Source organism: Thamnophis sirtalis, unplaced genomic scaffold (genome assembly GCF_051295495.1).
Source record: "Thamnophis sirtalis isolate CommonGarterSnake01/CBP01778 unplaced genomic scaffold, rThaSir2_p1.2 scaffold_9, whole genome shotgun sequence".
In the NCBI taxonomy this organism is placed as follows: domain Eukaryota; kingdom Metazoa; phylum Chordata; class Lepidosauria; order Squamata; family Natricidae; genus Thamnophis; species Thamnophis sirtalis.
Genome location: NW_028261389.1, coordinates 37,258,576 through 37,264,596, shown reverse-complemented (window position 1 = coordinate 37,264,596; position 6,021 = coordinate 37,258,576).

Here is a 6,021-nt window from a genome sequence, read left to right as displayed (position 1 = left end):
ACATCAACTACAGTGGTTCCTACCATTATAGAAGTATATACATAACAGAATGCATATATGGCTGAAAATTCTGGAGGAAATAAAGCAGCTCCGATGCTGATGGCTGAAACTTGCAAACATATCAAAAATCATCTCCAAAAATAATCAAAAGTAAAAATTATGACAATCTCCACAAGAGATTGGTGCAGAGATCATGGCCTCAAGAAGTTAGCTTGGAGATTTTTACATACCATATATATGCAAGCTAATAATATACAAGGTACTTGGAATATACTTGAAGTATACCCTAGGAACCAGAAAGCTACATTATTTGGCTTCACACTACACAATAAGCATACTGCCACACAGAAACAAGCCTACTCTCATAGATACCACCATTCACTTGAGAGCCTGCAACATCAACACCACTAGAATCATAAGCCTTTAATGGATTTTTGTAGGATAGCTATATGGACTAGTCCTTTCAGCTTGTCAGTCATTACTTAGCTTTCATTAACTACTGTTTGTCCAGTTTTGTAGAGTACTGTAAAGAATTTTTAGGAATAATAATATAAAACACTGCTCATGTCAGCTGCACATACCAATGTCAATCACTTAGACTTCTTGTGAAGAACTGTCCTACTCACCAGATTATGAACTCAGGTGGACCACCCAATTAAATAGGAAGGTCCCCAGGTGAAGAAAAAAATGTTAACAATTATGCTTATAAGCAAAATTCAATATGACAACTGGAACAGTAGTAAAGAAGCTTTCACTGAAATATTCTTTTGCCTTCAAGAATTCCTAGCCAAGAAGATTTGTACAAATACTTCTCAGCTCATGTTGCTTCTGAATATTCAAGTTTTCTTCATGCATTGAGAACAAAAATTGTTTTGAGCATTAAAAAGCAAAGTTATCCCTACAATTTATCATGCACTGCAACATAGCATGAAGAAACATTGTGATATAAACTTCCTTGTTCTACTTTTTGGGATCAAGATTAAGGATTGACAACTCTAAATAGTTTTCTTTATGAAGCAGTAAAATAAGGTAAGAAAATGGTATTGATATTAAGCCATGGACTCCCCTTTGTCATATTCATATTCAACAAGAATATAAAGCTATTTGAGAACTCAAGTAACTCTTCATTTTACAAATAAACCTAATGGAGTTTATGCAACACACAAATCCCCTAAACATGCTTTGTTCAGTCCTCTTCTTATATGATGGCCTTATAAAGGTGACATCCGAAGGTAACAGACTTCCCACAGAACATTCTGAACCTTAATCCTTTTTCAAACTGAAAGCAAATATGGTAAGAGGGATAACAATCTGAATTTACACAAGAGGGTCTTCACAACTTTAAATGCTTCAGAATCCAGTAGAAAATCCAATCATGGTACCACAAGTTACAACCCTTTGTTATCATTTAAATTGATTTATGTACAAACTTTAGTTTCAAATACAACAAAACTGGTCTGAGTAATAATGACAAATCACACGTTTCAGCATCAAATCAAATTGTGGCTTCCAACAAATCAAGTGTATTTTATGTTGCCAACCATAAAATAGTCATTAAATATGAATCCCAGTGAATTACTACTATAAACAGGTCATGATTCTTCAACTGATTAAAAAGGTGATTGATATTTCTTTCACATATATGTGTATGAAGGGAAAACCCAGCCTTCTTGGGAGTAAGCCTTACCAGATAATATTTTCACTTCCTGCTAGATGAGTATAAAGGTTTTAACAGGGAAAGGCAAGGGGAAAAGGTAAACGCAAGCCGATAACAGAAAGCAACACAAAAAGAAGTGTTATATAAAAACTACTAAACTTTTACCAACTGTTCATAGAAAGGCCTGACCTTAAAACAGCTGATTTCCCTGATGAACTAAGCCATTTCTTCCAACAGAAATGCCAAGTAGAAAGCATAGGAGCCAGCTTCTATCAAGGAAACCTGCTGCTTAAACTTGGGGCTAGGCTGGCATTCTAATTTGCCTATTTGGGAGGGCACAAGAAAAGGGCATATGGTGAATTGCTAATGCCAACATGGCTTCTCTCTTTAGTTGGAGAGTGTACTTTTGACAGAAGCATCAGAGGGAGTTACAGTCATTTTAAAGCCCTGCTCTTGACAGCTTAAGAGGTTGGTGTGAATAAATTAATCTCTCTCTTCCTTTGGCATGTCCAACATTTGTCAAATTTCCAACTGTTTGCTACATTTTTAAATATTTGTGCAAAAGAAACAAAAATCAATGTGATAATGCCAGCCTTATTTTTCAGAGGGGGATTCTCCAATGAAAAGTTCACTGTACAATGAATCATCACTCTTCCTTTTATTTCAATGTCATAACATTACAGGCAAAAATGTCAAACAGATCCTATCAGGCATTTTAAAATAATCATAAAATGGTAGGAATGCACATTATGCATATAAACCATGATTTAACTAAATCAGACCATTTATAATAACCACAATGCACTAGAAATAAGCTTTTAAAAACATCCAATCCTCATTTTCCTTAGGGCATAATTACACTTTATAGTCAAAATATTGTTTATTTGTCAGCTAAAAACTTTATTCATGCAAAGCATGTGTGTGTGTGTGTATGTGTGTGTGTTGTGTTGTACTACGCTGTGTCTTCAGGGAGTTCCATTTCTCAAGTATTGCAAGTATGGGAATGGCTTAGTAGAGATGATAATTTTAATTTAATCTTATAATTCATAACTGTTTATTGGATTGAATGGAAATATTGTTTGTTTTTGCAATCACAATATGGAACACACCCAATTCAGTGAAGGGCTCAATCTTTTTGCTTAAAATTCACTGTCTTAAAATAAACATTAAGTTTTTCAAATTTGTAGAGCCTATTTGTAGATGATGGAATCATCAAATCCTTCTCATCAGGCATAACACCAACAGAGAACTCAGTTCAGATGTATCCAGATTTGAACTACTTATAAATAAATAATTGAACTTTGCATATAAATTTGGATAGACAAAAGAGGAAAAACACAGTACAATTTGATAACAGATATTACCTTATTCATTTAATAAACGTAAAGAGATAAATTGCAAATACCTCCAACTACAGTATATTTCTGGACTTTAAAGAGTGGATTTGATTTTTTGTAAGAGAAGGAAAGGCAGAACCTGGACACGGAGTGAAAATTATCTTCTTTCCCCTTTTATATGTATTATTTATTATTATTATAAACTTATTCATTAAATATGAAACTCAACTAAACATTTAAAAATGTATTATAAATATCATTGACTGGCTCTGGTGGTTGATACAGGTTGCTGCCAGCAATCCTAGGTATCATTACTATTATATTATTATACACGTTATTCATTAAACATGAAATTCAGCCAACTGAACATTCAAAAATGCATCACAAATGCCATTGACTGGTGCTAATGGTTGATACGGGTTGCTGCCAGCGTCCTAGGTATCAACCAAGTACCTTCTTAAAATATAAGATGTTCCGAACAGCGCCGTTTTTGCAGTTCTGGTGTTACTGAAGGAAGCTGCAATTTGTTGATGTATTTTATACAATTTTAAAATATTATTATCATCATAAATATTATTATTACTATTGCTATTACTACTATTATTATTTATTAAAGATTTAATCTTCAATTTACAGTCTGGGACTGGTAAAAATAGTTCAAGTCCTAACCAAGAACCTAAGAGCTGTTAAAATAATGTGTGAGCATATAGGCAGTTTGAGTAAGGTGTTTTTTTGCAGTCAGAATATACAGGCGTGAAAAGATCAACATTTCCATGCATCTAGGCAACCCATTGGATATTGATCAACAGCTCCTATTACTATTGGTACAACAGTTGTTTTCTTTCTTCACAATCACTCAACTTTAATTTGCAGATCACGGTATTTCATTATTTTTTTCTAATTGTTTCTGTTTTGCTGGCAAACTCCTGGCAAAGCTTGTAGTATATGATTTTGGCAACTCAATCATGACATTGTAGATAAACAGATTTGTCAGATTTTGCTGCAGCCACTGATAAGGTAATCCACGGTTTCATCTCTCTTGTTGCATAAGTAGCATATGCTGTTTTTACTGACATGTTTAATTTTTGCTTTCATGGAATTGGTCTACAGGGCTTGTTCTTGGGAAGCCAAAATGAAGCCTTCAGTTTCTTTCTTTAGCACCACTGATCTCAATCATCTCCATATTAGCTTTGTATCTACTTTTCCTTCAATGGCCTTCAGGTATTGACTGTCCATAGACTTCTTTTTCCAGTTAGAAATTCGATGCTCAATTGTTTCTTTTCAATATTCTGCTTTCAATCTAGCGATTTTCAAGAGGTTTTCCTTGTTCACCTCCTTCAACAGAGGTTCTTTTCCTTTTTTATGTAGTCATCTAAGCCATGTTTTTCCTCTTCCAGTTTGTTTCACTTGTAAGAGTCCTCTGCAACCCTGAGATCTGGGCAAGTGCAATCGAACAATATCATTTTTTGGGTGCATAGCATGGTACGTTGTCATTATTTTTCTTGTCTTTTGATCCAAGTTATCAAGTTCTACTGAGTGCAATCAATTATTACAATTGCTATTAATGTTGGTGTTGTTACTGTTATTTCTCTATGTCATATAATATATGAGTATGTGCATAATTTTGTATTTATTTTATTATGTTTATGTACAGTAGTGTATATTGGTGGAGACCCTTTGAGAGTTGTATGCAATGAAATTTCATTTTAATGTATGTTGATTAGTGTACATTCAAAGTGACAATAAAGTTATTCTAAGTCTAAGTTCTTATTGTTCTCTCTGTTGCTTTGCAAGTACACTGAATGCTTCTATATTGAAGACAAATTCCTTGTGTGTCTAACCACACTTGGCCAAATAAAGTATTCAAAAAGGGGGATCAGCCTACAATTCCTACTTAGCCACAAGCAACTTAAATCCACCCACCCCCTTGAGTGCTGTTGACCCTTATTTAACTCTAACCAGGTGGTGACCATTAGTTGAGACTATTCCTGCGCAAAGGGTTTTTAGCAATAAATCAGTTCAACTGAACCTTCGTGTATAGTCTTTTATGCCTGGCAATTTTTGATGATATAAAATGAGATTCAGATTTAAAATAAAATAATCTATGCTTTTTGAAACCTCACTTGTCAACATTTAGAGGTAGAATTCACAAGAGGCTTTTGGGGGGGAATTTATGTTGTCCCTATAGAATGTTTGAGTTCAATATATAACATACAAGTCATAAAATTTGAAGCAGCTCTTATCCTCTATTTTAAAAAGATGTCTGTATATACATTTCTACATAGTTTTTTGGTGGCAATGTATATATCTCTGCATAATATTCAGAATACACACACACACACGCACAATAATATTCACTTACCTGAATACAGATATAGCATTTCATTACAAGCAAGAAAAGGGAGGGGAGCATAATGTAAAGTATTTTAAGTCCCATTTAATTCAACAGAATATACTTAAGCCAGTTTGCCTATGCATTTAGAGAAGAATTTAGTGGCACGTTCTGCAAGCAAATGCCTGATATCAGTCTATAAACATTTCAAATAAAACCCATAATTAAGTCTGGCTGGATTATGCAATACATTTGAAAATTAAGGATGCTGATTAACCATTTTTCACAATTAATTTAAGGTCAAAATGCTTCTGGGATTTTAAAGACAAATTTTATTTATAGCATTTTGTTTTTCTAATAAATATAGTTTAGTGGTTATATCTTAGAATGTAAGTAATGTAATAACCAAACATTCAGCCATTAAGAATGCTTTAAATAAATGAAGAGCAGTGTAAATCCACAGCAGAAGTATTTTGAATATCAGAAAAATGCCAAAGGGGATGTCAAAATACACAATACAAAGACATATGTTATGTGAATATCCAACTAAACAAAAGTATTATATATTATTTATCATCCAACCACAAGTTAAAGCAAAATGTATTTGATAGTAGGCACTGTCAAAATCAGACATGCATTTCACTAATAGTTTTAGAATTACACTATACTACAGATATGTATGGCTTATGTTTATC